Source organism: Globicephala melas, chromosome 2, assembly GCF_963455315.2.
Source record: "Globicephala melas chromosome 2, mGloMel1.2, whole genome shotgun sequence".
Classification (NCBI taxonomy): Eukaryota; Metazoa; Chordata; class Mammalia; order Artiodactyla; family Delphinidae; genus Globicephala; species Globicephala melas.
This window is the reverse complement of record NC_083315.2, coordinates 72,939,092-72,957,440: the sequence shown is the minus strand read 5'-3', so window position 1 is coordinate 72,957,440 and position 18,349 is coordinate 72,939,092. Positions and strand designations below refer to the sequence as shown.

General features: G+C 42.7%; 1 pseudogene; it reads left to right on the top strand.

Annotated features, from left to right (window-relative positions):
* The first annotated feature begins 4,206 nt into the window (after nucleotides 1–4,206).
* LOC115864814 (ferritin light chain pseudogene) lies at nucleotides 4,207–4,650 on the top strand (annotated as a pseudogene).
* Nucleotides 4,651–18,349: the final 13,699 nt, after the last annotated feature.

Here is an 18,349-nt window from a genome sequence, read left to right as displayed (position 1 = left end):
GCTCTATAACTAATTTAAACCTACAGGGTCCTGTCCCCCAGCCTTAGCTAAGCCAGGAATCCCCACCAGGGCTTGGGTGAAAGAGATACTTGAGAGGTCTGTGTGCCCTGGTTTGCAACCAGCAGCCATTTCTTCATCCCCCTCCTCCTTAAATGGGATGGCTGGGTCTTCCATTTCTCTTTCTTCTCATTTCCCCAGAGGCTGCACGATTCCTGTCTTTCTCGCCATAGAGCTCATCCTTTCTGAAATCACAGCAGTCTACGCTGTCCATCTTTGTCCTCAAGTGGAAGGGGTAAGACTTATCCAAACCTAATGCTACTAGCAGTGACCCTGAATCGACCATTCCGGGAGAGCTGGGTTTTCTAAAGATAAATTATGATGAGTGTTTAGGAGGCAAATAGCTCTAATTCTACCCAGAAGTGGAAAAGAATAAACTTTTTAAAGGCAGTTTTTTTTTCACATCTTTATTGGAGTGTAATTGCTTTATAATGGTGTGTTAGTTTCTGCTTTATAACAAAATGAATCAGTTATACATATACATATGTCCCCAAATCTCTTCCCTCTTGCGTCTCCCTCCCTCCCACCCTCCCTATCCCACCCCTCCAGGTGGTCACAAAGCACCGAGCTGATCTCCCTGTGCTATGTGGCTGCTTCCCATTAGCTATCTACCTTACGTTTGGTAGTGTATATATGTCCATGTAAAGGCAGTTTTTAAGATAACTGGATTTGGAGTCAAGTTGACCTGAACTTACATTCTTAGTCCATCCACTTTCCTACCCAAGGCTGAGAGACCTTGGGCAACTTACTTCACTTCTCTGAGCCTGAATTTCCAGGTCTCTACAATTGTATATAATCATAATACTACTCAAAAGACTGTTGTGAAAATCCATACAAAATAAGGATGTGTAAAGACCTTTTTACAAAGTGGGAAGTGTGATATAAATGTTAATTATTAACTTTCACAATAGAGAGTGTGAAAGAGAGTGTGTCTTACTTTAACAAAGGTGAATTAGAATGTTCTACTGAAACCTATGCCATAGCTACTCATGACTTCCTGGGTTTCACACTGACTCATAGCCCGGGATTCTGATTTTCAGACCAAGGGCTCTGACTTCAAAATTCATATCTGCTGGAAGAGAGCATAAGACAGAGAACCGAGTTTCTAAAAGCAAGTGTACTCTGTTCTAGACCCCAAACTCCCCTGGACTCTACTCTCTAAAATCAAGGGAAGATACTTGCTCATGGGCAGGTAAGCTAAGTGGGCAAAGAGCTTGGATCACCACCACCAAAGGGTGTCAAACCAAGTCCAGATGTTGTGAAGGTTTTGATATACTTCCCAATGCCTGGGAAGTGACACCAAGATCCTTCCCCAGAGATTCACAAACAGACCACTGAGCAAGAGGCATGCACGCCACAGAGACTGGGACTTCGTGGAGTTGTGGAAGAGTGATGGGTGGAACCAACTCTCTAAACGCAAAGCACTCACAAACCGTGAACCAAAAGTGACCTTGCTGGATGTTTTGGGAAAGTCACTTAACTTCTCTGGGCCTTAGTTTTCTCATCTGTAGAATGAGATAGCTGAACTACACACTTGCTTGATTTCCCTTCTAGAGCCTTGATCAATGACTCCTTGCCGTGCTTTCAAGCTAACAAACCAAACTTCCTCTAAGCAACAGGCTGCCAGATCTACTTCTCAGTGTGAAAAAAATCTAATGTAGCTCACAATCAAGGGCAACCCCCTGAAACTTTTTTCTTTTTGCTTTTAAAAACCAAAGAAGAAAGAAGGCAGTATCCACAAAACGTTGTATAAGTAAAAGATACACTTCTTTTGGGTGATATTTTTAAATTATCTGGGCTAGAGAAAAATGGTACCTTTTGATAAAGTTGTGAGACTCATAATCTTACCCAGCCCATCATATATATATATATGGAGAGCGAGAAAAGCATTCCCAGGTAATGCTTTAGAGTAATTTCCAACTTAACACTATGATAACAATTTTAAATTGACAAGTAATATCCTTAAAATGAAGAGGAAAAAATCTCCACAACGACCCTCCCCAAACTAGGACCTCTAATACAGCAAGATTCCCTGACTCTATTTAGCCGACTATGCTTCAAAGTAAAGCAAAGAAAATGTCATGAAAATACCACAAATTTATCACTGTCAGGGTATCAGCAGTTTCAGAGTTACAGTTATGGCAAGAGTAGAGCACTTGAGGGATAGAATCTGATTTTTCCAATCAGTGCCAAATCTTGGACCAATTAACTTCCTTGATGGACTTCTTATTGTCTCTTGGTTTCTAGGCAATTGTCTGGGTACCAAGTTTATTTTAACTTTTTTTTTTGGGTAAGAAATGGCATCTTTCCTCCTCCCCAGACATACCAATTACCACAATGGCATTTCCACAGGCCCTGCATTTTGGACAAGTGCCTAGCTACAAAGATGTCCTTTTGCCACCTTGCTAATATTCAGCCTGTGTGCCTTCTCCTGTCCTCTCTCACAATTGTTGAGACAGAGATATATGCAACATGTATAAGTTCTGTGTTAGAATAAAAAACAGAAAGAAAAACAAACACAACAAAAAATATATGAAATAACAGATACACACTACCATTATAAAAGAAATAAACAACAAAAACCTACTGTATAGCACAGGGAACTATATTCAATATCTTGTAATAACCTATAGGGGAAAAGAATCTGAAAAAGAACATATCTATATATGTATGTTTATATATATATATATGTTTTATATATATATGTTTTATATATATATTTTAATATATATGTTTTATATATATATATATATTTGAATCACTTTGCTATACAACTGAAACTAACACATTGTAAATCAACTATACTTCAATAAAAAAATACCTAAAATAGGACACTGTGCAGTTTTTTTCTTCTTTTTGTTTTTAAATAGATCAGTGTTTCTCTATTTCAAGTGAGTGTGTGTGGCAGGGAGAAGGAGAGGTGCTGAATGATAATTAACAAAACCTGTTCTGTAATGGGCCAGCTTGTTACATGCATGTACACAAGCCCCAGAACACTAACTCTTCATTTCATTTCTAGAAAAGGAGGTCTCCAAATACGAAGGCCTTTGCAAGATTTATTCTCCCTCCTCACAAGACGCCTGCATTAAATAAGACGCCCATTATTCAAGCCGTGGTCTTGGGAGAATGGCTTAACCACTCTTGAACCTCTGTTTCCTTATCCATAAAATGGGGATGAAATTCTCAGTGCTAGGTTTATAGTAAGACTTAAATAAGGCCATTCACGTGGGACACATAGCAGAGTGTCTCTTTCCTTTTAAAGATGTTTCTAATTGCAGATACTTTGCACTGGATAAACAGAGAGCTACCCCTTGGGTGAAGACAGGCAATACCCATTAATTAGAGCCCTGCTGTTACAGAGACGGATAATCTGGTAAATAAACGTTTGAGAGCAAGGGCAGAACTTTCAGACTAAAATCTGGAAGATTAGACCCCCCTCCTGCCATAAAACCAACAAACACAGTGATAAGGTTGAGATCGTCTGGGTCCACCTGTTCCCTCCTGTCCTTCTCTTTCACTTCCTCATTGTAAGGAGCTGGTAGTTAAAACAGCAATTTATATGCAGCCTAAGAACATGAGATAAGAATCAAGGCCCAGCATGTAGGCTTTTTTTTTTGAATGGCTAACAATTGTTTCATAAAGAAAACCTATCACTTTGTGCTGGCCTGTGTCCCTGCTCACCCCAGTCCTGACTTGTCCCATGAGCTTGCTCTATTCCACACTGTCAAGGAGAGAATCAGTGCAGGATTCAGATCAGGAACACAGCCCGAATAGGGCCTCGCCAAACAAAATGATGTTACAAAACAATGTCCTTGTCTAGGACAAAAGAGCTATTAATGATAATCAGTACATATTATTGAAAGTGCTCCAAGTAATCTCTGGACTTTGTTTTAAAAATTCTTAATGGACACTAATGCTTAGGGTTCACTTAAAAGAGAAATAAATTATGTGCCAGGGTTGCAGGGACCAAGGACAACACTAGGAAGGCATCAAAACATTAGCAACATTACGACAATCAAACATTTTTAATTGCATTAAAAAGCCTTTAAAAGGATTGCGCTCAGCGGTTCCCCGGATCTGTCTCTTGCTTCAACAGTGTTTGGACGGAACAGACCCAGGGTCGCCCTTTCCTCCAGCTTCCGACCACCCCCCAACCTTCGGAGTCAGCAACTCAGCTATCCTCGGTCACCGGGACCAGCCAACACCATTTTTTGAGCCGAACTCCTTATTACCGATCAACCATGAGCTCCCAGATTCGTCAGAATTATTCCACCGAGGTGGAGGCCGCCGTCAACCGCCTGCTCAACATGCATCTGCGGGCCTCCTACACCTACCTCTCTCTGGGCTTCTATTTCGACCGCGACGATGTGGCTCTGCAGGGCGTGGGCCACTTTTTCCAAGAATTGGCCGAAGAGAAGCACGAGAGCGCCGAGCGTCTCTTGAAAATGCAAAACCAACACGGCGGCCGCGCCCCCTTCCAGGACTTGCAGAAGCCATCTCAAGATGAGTGGGGTAAAACTCAGGACGCTATGGAAGCCGCCATTAACACGGAGAAGAACCTGAACCAAGCCCTTCTCGATCTGCATGCCCTGGCTTGTGTCCCTGCAGACCCCCACCTCTGCGACTTCGTGGAGAGCCACTTCCTAGATGAGGAGGTGAAACTCATCAAGAAGATGGGTGGGGCTTCCCTGGTGGCGCAGTGGTTGAGAGTCCGCCTGCCAATGCAGGGGAACGCGAGCTCGTGCCCTGGTCCGGGAAGATCCCACGTGCCGCGGAGCGGCTGGGCCCGTGAGCCATGGCCGCTGCGCCTGCGCGTGCGGAGCCTGTGCTCCGCAACGGGAGAGGCCGCAACAGTGAGAGGCCCGCGTACCGCACAAAAAAAAAAAAAAAAAAAAAAAAAAAAGAAGATGGGTGACCACCCAACCAACCTCCACAGGCTGCTGGTCCCCAGGCTGGGCTGGGCGAGTATCTCTTCGAAAGGCTCACCCTCAAGCACGACTAGGAGCCTCCGGAGCCCAGTGGCCTTTGAGGAGCCCCTCTAGTGTTAGGGCTTCTTCTTGAAGCCCCGCTCTGTGGCCAGTAGGCAGCTTGTGAACCACACTGGAGCCCTCTCCCAAGCCATGGACCAAATGGAAACAATAAAGCTTTTTGCAGGAAAAAAAAAAAAAAAAAGCCTTTAAAAGTCATTTAGAAATACTAATTATGAAGATAAATTATACTTTAACGTGAGGTTTCTTTTATGTTAGATTTGAGCCTAGGTTGAGCTGTTTCGATGATAATACTTCAGCTCCTTTACCAATCGAGGTACTTTTTACAACACACACACAAAAATTAATTTTAGTTTGAAAAGTGGTTATGGGAATGAATAAGAGAAATTTTTTTCTGGTTTTTGAATTTAAAAAAAATGTTTATGATTGCACTCCATCTCTAGGTCATATTTCCTGACATATGTGCCCAGAAATACCGTTTAGTTTTGGGCAGGCAGGACAGAGCTATACACTCTTTCAAGTCCTCCCTTTATCTTTGACAAAACAATTCCAAGCACAGAACATCATTCCTGGTCCCCCAGCAAAGGCAACATCAAGAGACCATCAGTCTATCCTAGAAAGAAATTTTGAGACTAAACTTATTTGGGAAACATCCACTTTCTCTTTTAGAGATGACTATTCACTGCATTATGAAAAGTCCATACCTAGGGAGGGTAATTTCTCCTCTTATGGCTTGCTGGTGCCAAATGTATGATTAGCACTAATGGACAGTAAGAATAATAAGAATCTTTGTTCACATTGATTTCCTTTTATCAAGTCTCTATCCTGAAAATGGAGTTACCCATTAGATATTACTTGGTTAACTTAACTTTGATCTTGGAGAGCTCTGGGCAGAGATGTGAACTGACAACTATTAACACTTCCAGCTTAGCCTTCTGGAATTGAGTAGTTTTATCTTATAAGTGAATGATCCAACTCAGGTAAAGATCAACATATTTTACCATGCTTTTCCAGGAAACGCTTTACTTATATGCCTCTGAAATCTGTTGAAATTGTCTATCTTTGCTACTAACAGGGCAGGGACGGACTTGAATGATCTGTAGGTGACATGCTTGGATGTTGTCAAACACGTGGCTCTAGCTTCAATGCCCCAAATCAAAGCTACCAGAACTGGTTGGACAAGGATGACCCAAAGATTATGGAGTTGGGGCCCCAAAGCAAGTCAGGCTTCTCATCTATTATGTCCTTGTGTATGGATACTCCTCACATGTTATGTCCTTGTATACTCAACATAATCATACCTCATGGACCATGGATCCTGGTCAGCATACCAGATCAAGGCAAATAATGACTGAAGAAATGTCACCTGGTCTGCAGCCATCCCAAACCAAAGTCTGCTACTGATGTCAGAAGCATGGATAAAGCAAGGGTATACTAGTTATGGCAAAGGAGGAAACAATTCCATGGGTTCACTCGTGTGCTGAATCACCTAGAAAGGAGAGGGAATCTTTTGAAGTGGAAACAAGGGGAATTTGGCTCTAAATTTGGAGGAAATGAGCTCTACTCTCAGAACTAGGGTGAACTAAAAGCCCCAGAATCCACTGGGGTATCAAATAAGTATTTAGAAGTGGAGAGATGGCTTCAGTTATTCCAGAATGTACAGGATACCAAGGGTCTGTAAAGGTTTCTAAAAATGTCAACATTATTATCATCTTGAAGAAGAAAGACGAAAAGTCCAATTAAATCAACTATCTATAGCCTTTCCACTCTCCTCTGATGACAATTTTTGGCAATTTGTCTGGATTGACCACTGCTGGGTGACAATTCAAGAAAAGAAGGTAGTTGCCAGGGCATTTACTTTGCATTCACAGAATTTATCGAGTGTGATAATTAGATGCAGAAACTCTTCTCCCATATGAGATTTAGAGTCAGGAAAACTGGATCCCAGGTCTAGCTCTGTCACTTGCCAGCTGTGTGAGTTTGGCCAGAATACTTCATCTCTCTGAGACTCAGTTTCCTCATCTCTGAAACAAGGGAAAATTTTTTTCTCCTTTCATCTGGCAATGCAAACACTGGAAATGTAGGCTTAGGAAGTAGTTATGGATGAACACCAGGCTTTCATCACAACATTGTTTCTATAAGCAACACATGAGGGGGGAAACCACTCACATGTCAACAGTAGAGGAAGAGTTAAGTAAACGATGTATGTTGACATAATGGAATACCCTACCATTATTAAATAATGAAAACTTAATTGCGGGCTTCCCTGGTGGTGCAGTGGCTAAGAATCTGCCTGCCAATGAAGGGGACACAGGTTCAAACCCTGGTCCGGGAAGATCCCACATGCTGCGGAGCAACTAAGCCCACGTGCCACAACTACTGAGCCTGCACTCTAGAGCCTGCAAGCTACAGCTACTGAGCCCACGTGCCACAACTACTGAAGCCTGCGTGCCTAGAGCCTGTGCTCCGCAAGAAGAGAAGCCACTGCAATGAGAAGCCCATGCACCACAACGAAGAGCAGCCTCCACTCACCGCAACTAGAGAAAGCCCGCATGCAACAACAAAGACCCAACGCAGCCAAAAATAAATAAATAAAATAATTTTAAAAAATTAAAAAATCTTAATCGCAAAGAAAGATGTCTTAGGAAAATCAAAAGACTAAAAAATATACACAAGATTAATGACATTGGTTATCTCTGAGTGGAGGAATTATGAATGATTAGTATTTTATCTTCTTTGTCTATGTTTTTTAAAATTTCTATAATAAAGCTGTACAAATAAGATTTTAACAATAAGAAAGAAAAGTCAATATTAAAATGAAATAATGAATGGAAATGTGACTTAATATCGGTTATTATCACAATCATCACCTCCCTGGGACCATTAGGAGACCCAGTTTCCTATGGCAACTACTAATTGCATTACACACTCCAGGGAACTCTATCTGATGTCTTTAGTATATGTGTGATGGCATAACTGGCAACTATAGGAGGGCCCCATGGTGATGGGCAATCTCATAATACAGTTGGCTCTTGAACAACTCAGGGTTAAACCACATATAACTTATAGTTGGCCCTCTATAACCATGGTTCCTCCACATCCATGGGTTCAACCAACACTGGGCCGTGTAGTATTGTAGTTTTTACTACTGAAAAATATCCGCCTGTAAGTGAACCTGTGCAATTCAAACCCATGTTGTTCAAGGGTCAATTGGACTTGGTAAAGTAGTAATCGAACCACCAATCAACATGCTGATGAAGGTCTGAAAAATAAGCCTTTTTGAGTTCAATGTATAATGTTCTAGAATGCAGTGAGAAACCTGGACTCTGATGTTGGACAAGCCTTGACTCCTGGGCAAACAAGTGTCCTTTAGCTACCTAACAGAGGTTTTGTTTATCCTGATGACTAAGGGTATCTGATTGTGCTGTCAGCACATTCTAGCATTCAGGTCCCCCATGGGTTTGTGGAGACCTCTGCAGAGCATGTGTGGTCTCAGACACTGATCACAAATCCCTCAAGACAAGAGTGAGCCCTTTTGTCAGTAACCCCTGAGAACTCACTGGGACTCAGAGCCATGTCATGTGAAGAGCAGGATCTTTGGAGAGAGGAGACCCAGGCTGCAAGCCCGGCTTCACCACCAACAGTGAAGTCATTTCACTTTAGGCAAGTTACTTAGCCTGAGCTGCAGTTTCAATTTCTGTGGGATGGAGGTAAGAATACCTTCTTTGTGGGGCTGTTATGGTCATCAAATGGAACACACACTGCAAAGCTGAAAGCTGTCAATGGTTCTTGAACTCCATTACCTAAGCAAGGTATCTTACAGCAATGCGTTGGAATGTCTCCACGGAGAAGGGAATGAAAAAAGGCCTATATGTCCTTGGACTGCGGCATTAAGGTGGCACTGAGCTTCGGAACAAACTATGGGTTCTTTTTGAGACTGATATATCTTGTCATAATTCGTTTGATTTCAGTTAGCACAGCCCGCCCTCCCTCTCTCCCTCTCTCTCTCTCTCTCTTCCTGCTTCTTTTAGTCTTAAGAAGATTGTAATGGCTTGAGTCACATTCCCCAAGAAGATATGTTCAAGTTCTAAGCCATGGTACCTGTGAATGTGACCTTATTTGGAAATTGGGTCTTCACAGATGCAGTCAAGATGAGGTCATATGGGATTAAGGTGGGCCTTCAATCCAGTGATCGCTCGCTGTCTTTACAAGAGAAAGGAGAGGGATATTTGGATACAGAGACACAGAAGACACAGGGAAGGTCACATGAAGATGGAGGCAGAGACTGGAGGGATGCAGCTACAGGCCAAAGAATGGTAAGGACTGCCAACAACTATCAGAAGCTAGGAGAGAAACTTCTAGAAATTCTCCCCTAGAGACTTCAGAGGGAGCACGGCCCTGCTGATTTTGGACTTTTAGCATCCAGAACTGTGACAGAATACATTTCTGCTCTTTTAAGCCACCCAGTTTGTGGCAAGTTGTTACAGCAGCCTCAGGAAATTAATACAAAGGTCCAGGAAACTTTAAGAGTTTATCTTGACAGTACTCTGGAATTTTTCAAAAACAGGATGTGGCAGTTTTCCTGCTACCCCTTCAAATCCATTCTCCCATCTTCCATGGCAGGCACATTTTATTTTATTTTATTTTTTTTAAAAATTTGGCTTTGCCATGTGGCATGTGGGATCTTAGTTCCCCGACCAGGGATCGAACCCACGCCCCCTGCATTGGGAGTGCAGAGTCTTAGCCACTGGACCACCAGGGAAGTCCCAGCAGGCACATTTTACATAGGCAGACAGAGGGCCAGTTAGAGTTTGCATTTCTCAGAGTCCCTTGGGGCTGGGTACAGCCACAACACTAGGTGGTCCCCAAGAATTGTGATCTGAAGGAGGGTGTGTAACTTCCATGTCACTTAAAAGGAAATGAAGGAAACTCCTTGCCCAGATCTCCCCTCTCTCTCTTCCTGTGGACTGGAATTTGCATGAGACCGCCATCCAGTTCCAACCATGGAGGAAGGGCCATCTTTGGAGGCAGGACCCTGGAGCTCATGAGCCGGGCTTCCCTGGCAGCCTCCACTGGCTCAAACCTCACAGGCAAGAGAAGCAAATCCCTACCCCATAGAGGCCACTGTGTTGTTGGGTCTCTTTGCTACAGCAGCTTTTAGCCTTTACCCTAACAAATACAAATGATTAGGAAGGAACTCTCGTTTACAGTTTAGAAGCACCAAATGTTAGATCTGGAAGAGTCTTAAGAAATTGTACCTCTCCCTGGATAAGGACTCAGGAACTTTAGGGCCTGAGAGCAATTAGTGATTTGTTCCAAGTCAACCGGCCAGTGAGAAGCAGGGCAGAGAATGGCGCTCAGCTCTGCAGGCTCTGAGGCCTGGCTGTGTTCAAGTCTCCCCACAATCATAGAAGACACCTCAACAGACCACCCACATCATTTGGAAGCATCACTTAAGCTAGACCGAAATCAGATCCCGTCAGCCCCTTGCTCAAACTCCTTCCATGGCTCATCAGGTCCTCCACGACCCAGTCCACCTGGGTCTCCAGCTCGTGTCCTCCTCTCTCTACCTGGCCTAGCTCACTCTTCTACACTTGGATTTTCTCTGAAGCTCTGAGCTTGCTCTGGCCCTGAGTCCTTTCTGCTTATGACTCCCTCTGCCTGGTTCAATTTTCCTCCAGATTTTCCGAGTCCTCCCTCACATCCACTCCTATCTCCGCTCACAGGCCACTTCCTCTCAGGATGCTGCCCGACCAGCTCATCCAGAACTGTGTTCCCTGCCCCATTCTCTACCTTGCTTTACTTTTCACAGTTATTTCTCTTCTGACACTCTATTAAATAGTTGACGTATCTCTTTCCAACAATGTCAGCTCTTGCCGGCTGGAACTTCGTGTTCCTGATTTATCACTGAACTTTTTAGTGCTTTGAATGTACCTGGCACAAAGGATAAGCTCGAGAAAATCTGTCCAGTGAACGAGGATGGCTCCCCAAAGCTATGTGTCTAGTTTACCGATTGTGACCCCAAAGCTTAGTCCTCCAGAAATGTACAGAGAGCCCAAGGGGAATATAGGTGGTGGGCCAAGTGCTAAATGAGACGATTTAGGGGCACAGAAGGAAAGGTTTGCCCAGGTGAAGAGAAAGTTGAAGGCTCCACACAAAAAGTGAGAGGAGGCAGAACACATACCGACCCCAGTACCCACAGCAGAGGTCAGGCAATCAATAGCAAAGTTAAAATGGCCCTTTTAAACACTTCTGATAAAATCAATTTGGTCATTACCGGAGCTGAACACAGGGCACATCGGCCTCATCTGTTAGCAAGATCTTTATGATCTTGTTAACGGATCCCCGACATAGAAGCTGTAAAGGTTATAACCCAACTTGTAAAGCTAATCTCATATTGGCTCTGGGATAATAAAGAACCTACAGAAAAATTCCCACTTAGCCATATGTTATATAGCAAGAAGCAAGGGCTTGTGTGGCTTCTCACACATGGCAATTCAGAATAGTTTAACTCTCCCACTGCTGAGATGGAGAAAGCTATTTTGGAAGCACTGACTTCAGTACTCAAAGTTCTTAGATACAACAGCTTAGAGGTTGGGTTTAGCAATCTCCCTTCTATTCAAAGTGACTTAAAAATAAAAGTCAGGATACCACCACCACTGAATTATGCTGGGACCGAGAGGAAATAGCAGTTTGGCAAAAGTCTCTTTACCAAACTTAGTTTTTTATTTTTAATTTTTAAAGATAGCTCTGTTTTATATTTGTATACCCCAGAGTTCAAATCCTTGTATTATTATTATTATTATTTGATATGTGAGTTTGGGGTCATTCTTCTTAAATTGAATAACGCATCATCATTTCTTCATTCATACCCTTCTGGACCGCATGGTCCAGGGCATGTCTATGGGGGAGTAGTACTGAAAGGGAAAACCAGTTTATGCTACACAGCAGGTTTAGAAAACACAACAAACAATCACAAAACCTTTCTGAGTGGCCTTAAAAAGGAAACAAGGGGAAATGTGAGTGCACCAGGCATTTAGTTGCTGTACTGAACGTGAAATATGTAGGAGTGATATGATACAATGTCTGAGATTTGCTTTAAAATGCTTCAGCAAAGAAAAAAGGGAATAGATAAAGCAAGTGTGACAAACTCTTGTGTTGAATCTGAGTGTTGGGTATACCTGAGTTCATTACACTGTTGCCTCCGTTTATATATGTTTGAAGTTTCCATAATAAAATAGTCCTTATTGGCTGGAAAACATTAAAAAGCGGCTCAGTCTCCCTCACACAGAGTTTGGGAGTGACTCTGCCCGTGCGTGTGAATACGCAGCAGTCATATTTCCTCAGCAGCTGAAAAAAGTGTTAGTCACTAGAGCAGGTTTGCATACTTTGTAAAGCAGATACCCGTAGAATATTTACTTATTTATTTAGTCATTCATTTTATTTTTTATATGAAAAGGAATATGTCATCGCTTTTATTCCTCCCCTTTAATTCTCATTTCCAGTGAGGTCTTAGTCTTTCCAATCATGACTTTCTCAACCATGATACACTGCAGGAACATTGGTTGATGAGGGAATACTGGAATGTGTTAAAGCCGTGTGAAGGAAGCACACAGAAGAACATAAATCAGGAGAACTGACTTTGAATCCCACCGGCCCCTCACCAGCCCTCCACCATCTTTTTACTAGAGTTTTGATGGCTCTGCCCTCTTGGACAATCTTTTGCGTGATTCCCTTTGTTCTGAGCAGCCCACATTTTGTTGGCTGGATGGAGGCCCGTAAGTGGCATATAATAGCAGCCACCCTTAAAAGTTGGCCAGCTTAACCACACAGAAACCTAAACAGAATCAGAAGTCTCTTGGTTGATGATTCCAAACAAAAACGTGAGAAATCCCAGCTACCCTCTTAAATGGTTATTTTAAGGCAAATGGCTGTCTCCAACTTGCAGTTCAGTCCCTCTGCAGGTAATTTCTTTTTCTAAATTTATTTTGTTGAAGTACAGTTGATTTATACCGTTGTGTTAATTTCTGCTGTACAGCAAAGTGTTTCATATATTTATATATATATTCTTTTCCATATTCTTTTTTGTTATGGTTTATTACAGGATATTGACTGTAGTTCCCTGTGCTATACAGTAGGACCTTGTTGTTTATCCATTCTATATATAATAGTTTGCATCTGCTATCCCCAACTCCCAATCCATCCCTCCCCCACCTCCCCTCCTCTTTGGCAACAAGAAGTCTGTTCTCTCTGTCCCTCTGCAGGTAATTTCAATTCATCATCCAGAATAGCAATCTGATCCTCATTTAAACAAGATGGAGCAATCTCCATGAGGGTTTTTTTTCCCGAGTCCTACACTTTGAAAAGCTCATTTGAAGGTTATTCAAGGGAAACTTGCAAGTTCACCATTGTAACAACCTATTCACTCTTGTACAATGGACAGCATATTTTCACCCCATCTTCTGATTCTGTCATCTCCCTCTGTGAAGTAAGCAGTGAGGATACTGTTAAACCATTTTACAGTGAGGAAACGGTGTTGGAAAAGTGGAGGGGCATGCTCAAGGTCAACTGGCCCCTGTATGACAGAGTTGGGGCCGGAGCTCAGCCATGCAATGTTTTCAGTGGTCCTTGCAGTTACTTCCTCCCCTGGCTGAACCCTTTAAGGGCTCCTCCCATGCCCACATCAAAAACCAAAGGCACCCAGCAAACAGTACCAGAGACACACGTCTGAATCCTGGCTCCAAGAGCTGCCTGTGTTCTCCCATCACCTCCCACCAGCACTAACATTTTCACCAAAAGGCTCTCCTAGCTTTTTTTTTTTTTTTTTTTGCGGTACGTGGGCCTCTCACTGTTGTGGCCTCTCCCGTTGCGGAGCACAGGCTCCGACGCGCAGGCCCAGCGGCCATGGCTCACGGGCCCAGCCGCTCCACGGCATGTCGGATCTTCCCGGACCGGGGCACGAACCCGTGTCCCCTGCATCGGCAGGCGGACTCTCAACCACTGCGCCACCAGGGAAGCCCTGGCTGTCCCTTCTCATTCTGTGCAGTTGGGATTTGATAAACCAGAGTTTAGATGGTTTACTGCTGCACAAGTGAGTGCCCCTTGTTCTACTCCTATCTGTGAACAACACAGGAGGAGACCTGCCCAAGCCTCTGGGACACTCCTTGCTGCCAGAGGGACAGACTGGACTCCTGTGATATTATATTATGCAAACGCATGGTGATCCACTCTGCCACTCACAGCCATGTGTCCCGCCCTCTGCCCTTTCACCCACGCAACATTAAAACAGCGCTCTCAAGGTCTTTATGAATTTGGAAATCAACCCCTATCCAGGGAGGTAGCTTTAGTTACTTCTGTTTTCAAAACCGTCACTCATGTGGTCCCAGAACCAAAGGAAAGTGTGAAACTATTTGACCATCTCATAAATGGACAACAAAGGGACAATCTGATCTTTCAGCTCAAAGTAGAATTTGCTCAAGTATGAAACCTGAGACTTGCCATCTATATAACCTGGTTGACTGGATGACTGTTTTCTCCCTGCCCATGTTGTTAGGCACTGTGTTAGGTGATGGGATACAGCAAGATATCAATTGTCCCTATACTCATGGTGCTTCGGGGGAAAAGCCTACAATACGAGAGTATCGGCCCAAGCCTCAATGGGTGACCCAAATTCCATTCTGGCTATCCATTTCACATCGGCCCCATCCACGCTCCTAGATGTCATTTCTTCTCCCTAGGGAAGCCCAATTATAGCTCTTCACATCCATGAGCTTCAAGAGTAAAAAGTGTTTGGGCGGGGGGCACTGAAATGTTAATTTAGCCCAACTCTTAGCACATTCTCTTTGCATTGTTGGTCACTTGAGGGCCTGTTGACTTTTTTCGGGTCCATCAAGGAATGTATGTCCATCAAGGAATGTATGTGACAGGGATTTCTCCCTGCTTATATATTTTCCCATACAAACATCTTGATTTTTAAATTTGCATTCTAAAAGATTCTTATATATGATCTGATTATTCCAAATAATTCCTACAACTGCTGTATGATGAAGATAACTGATCTTGTTACTCTTTATTTATACAAATAAAGCCTATGGCTCAGTTTCCAAAGAAACAGAACAAATAAAACAAGCCATCTCCCTGTTGCCAATATGGGAATGTCAATATGATATCACATGGCTTTGAACTTAGACATCAGGAACCTTTCAGCCAACTCAACATCCTCCTGATTATTAATAGTTTTCCCCCAACAGTCATATTTGGTGTCACTTACTGAAGGGTACTTTAAATATGGCTATAAAAAGTACACAGATGAAGCAAATTCAGGATTTTAGTTTCAGCAAATGAAGGCTAAGTGACTAATCAGAGTGAATGTGACTCAGTCAGGAGCATTCATGGCAGAATGAATCAGCCGCATACAGCAAGTCTGGCACCAAGTACTGCTTCTACGACCACCACGTCTCCGATAAAGCACGAAGCTGCGCAGAAGTCCGACATCACTTCCAAGCTGACAGAAGTATTATTATTATTATATATTATGGTGAAACTCTGAGCCTCACTGTAAGTCGTCATTTGATATAGTTTTAACAATGACAGTAAAATACCGCCACAAGTGGCACTGTCAACTTTTCTATGAGGGCTACCGTTTCCTCACGGTGACATTCAAAGTACAGAGTCTCCTTCATCTAAAGGAACTGTCCTATCCGCTCGCTAATGGGAACAATTCATTTAACCTGCACTGGAAGTACAGCCAAGGAATGGAGTAATATGTACAAGATCCAGGGGGAATCAGCTCTCCCAGCCGGCCCCTCCCGCCATTTGATTCATTGACAAGAGTTCCACTTTCTTTCCACTTAGGCTGACTTACAGAAAAAAAAGGACATTCCAGAAAATTAAGTTAACTATTAGCCAAATCCCCTCATGCTGCTGGCTTGGATTATATAACAATTCCCTAATTCCAGAAGCTGGGGAACAGGAGGCCCATATTTCTCTGGTTTCGCATCATTTTAATGCCCCCTTCACTCTCCCCTCCCCTCCTCTCAGCCCACCATAAGGCCACATGTGTCTCTGACAGGCTACAGAGCACGGATGCCTCATGTGTTTTAATTACGTGGGACGCTTGTGCTTTCATTGCAGTGCATCCTGGCTTCATAAAATCCTCACTTCCCAGGACCCTCACTCACTGCCTCTGACCCACTCACCAGATCACATTTGCAGAGCCAAAATTCTAGAAACAGCACCTGCAATCATTAATGTATTAAACCGCTGTTCCAAAATGACTAAACGCATTATTTCTGCTGTAGGAGAAAATGCTGAGGGGAAGCAAGAGCAAAGGTAAAAGACCTGATTTTCCTAAAATGGAGATGGCCTCGGAGGCATTTATATTCTCGAAGGACACAGTTGTGATTCTTCTGATCATTTTTAAATCAACTTAATGAGTGTGAGATGGTCCTCTCGCTAAACTGATATAATAGATAAACAATACCTGCACTTACGGTGGGCAACTGAAACTGGGAAACTGTTTTCTGAGATTCTAAAGGGTTTTTCAGGGGAGCAAAACTGAGGGTCCGACATCTGAAAGAGGCCTTATGTTCTGCCCTCGCTCTTGACTGGCTGACACAATAAAGAGGGGAAGAGATTTTTGTGCCACAATAAACGAAACACAACTCCAGCTGGTATGGATTGCTTTTTGTAGGATTTTGAGTAATGTCCATATTACAAATTTTACCTCTACTTAGGACTTCCTTAAAAGGTAACTAAATGCCAAGCCAGTTGCAATAATAAACATCTACAGAGCTACATAAACCCCAACAGACTACTTTTTCAAAAACCAAAAGCCTAAGTTAGATGCTCTTTGTTCCACACAGCTGCCCAAATGAGGCCTCCCCTCACCCCAATCTCACAAGAACAGTCAAAACCCCAAATCGGACCTTTCTGACGATCTTTTACAAAGTGAATGTTAAACACAAACAAAGTATCATCTAACCAGCTGTCCTCATCCTCTCAATCTACAGAGCTGTCCACATTTGCTCTTTCCTTCCTCACATCTAACTTTTCTGTTCCCAAACACTAGAAACTTCAGAGCCACTCAACGCACTGCAGAATTTCTGCCAGGTCTGGATCACACCAGGCCTGCTCTTGTGTTAATGAAATCAGGCCCGCTACTCAGTACAATCTGGGGTCTACTGCAACCCTGAAGAGACAGAAATGTCTCATTTTTACACGTTCCTCCAATTTCATAAGGTATTTTTGTTATTGCAAAATCCAGTGCTTTATAATAAATTTATAGGGTGCCTAGGGGGATAGCCATTCATATTATACGGCATCTCATTCACGGTTCCTCCGGGATGGAAACGCAGAGCTATACCTCTCAGTCAGCTGACAACTCTCACCTGTGAAGTTCCTGTCTGATAGGACAAATGAGACTCCTTTGGGATTCCACACACATGCAGAATATGAAAGCCGACCAAGTGAAAAGGGTGCCACTCTGCTCTTGAAGTAGGATCACCCAGGTAAGCTGGAAAAAAGCTCCCGTGTTTGCAGTCATGAAATGATTACATATTTTATGGTAGAAACTGGTAGAAAGTACCAATCTTGAGTGATTTTTACATACTTGATGCTGAAATTGATGTGTCACCCCTTCCTCTTTCTTTTCAGAAGCATCAGCAGCCACAGTTATGTACCAAGGAGGGGAGAATGCCATGGGAGCAATGGCCCAGGATGCAGGCAATAATTTAAAAACAATAAAAATCCCAGCTAAGAGCTGGTTTGCTTTTGATTATTACCATGGGCCGACAATTCTAAACAATGTCAGTGGTAAAATACTCTTCCCCAGGGCCAGCCACTTCCATCACCTGCCCCTGTCTGATATGGCACTGTGAAAGCCTTCCGATATCTTTCTTAAGATCCATCATCACTTAAGACAAAAAAGTAATATATATTTACTGCAGAATATTTGGACAAATGTTTTAAAGATTTAAGGAGAGAATTAAAATCCCATTAACTCTACCACTTATTAATAATCATACCCCTTTCTGCCATTTCCTTTTGTTATTGAAAAGAATTCTACTATGAATATCCTTGTTACACAGATGTTTATTAACACGTGATTTTTTAAAAAAGTACATTCTTGATAGTTTAACTTTGAAAAAGAATTGAATATATATTAAGGCATCCTGTAGAAAGTGTTTATTGATTTATAATTCCTAGAGTACTGTATACAGACATCATCATGAAAAATAAATCTTGATAGTTGGCTAAAAAGGTATCTTCTTTTAATTTACATTTGTTTACTTATGAGATTGCTT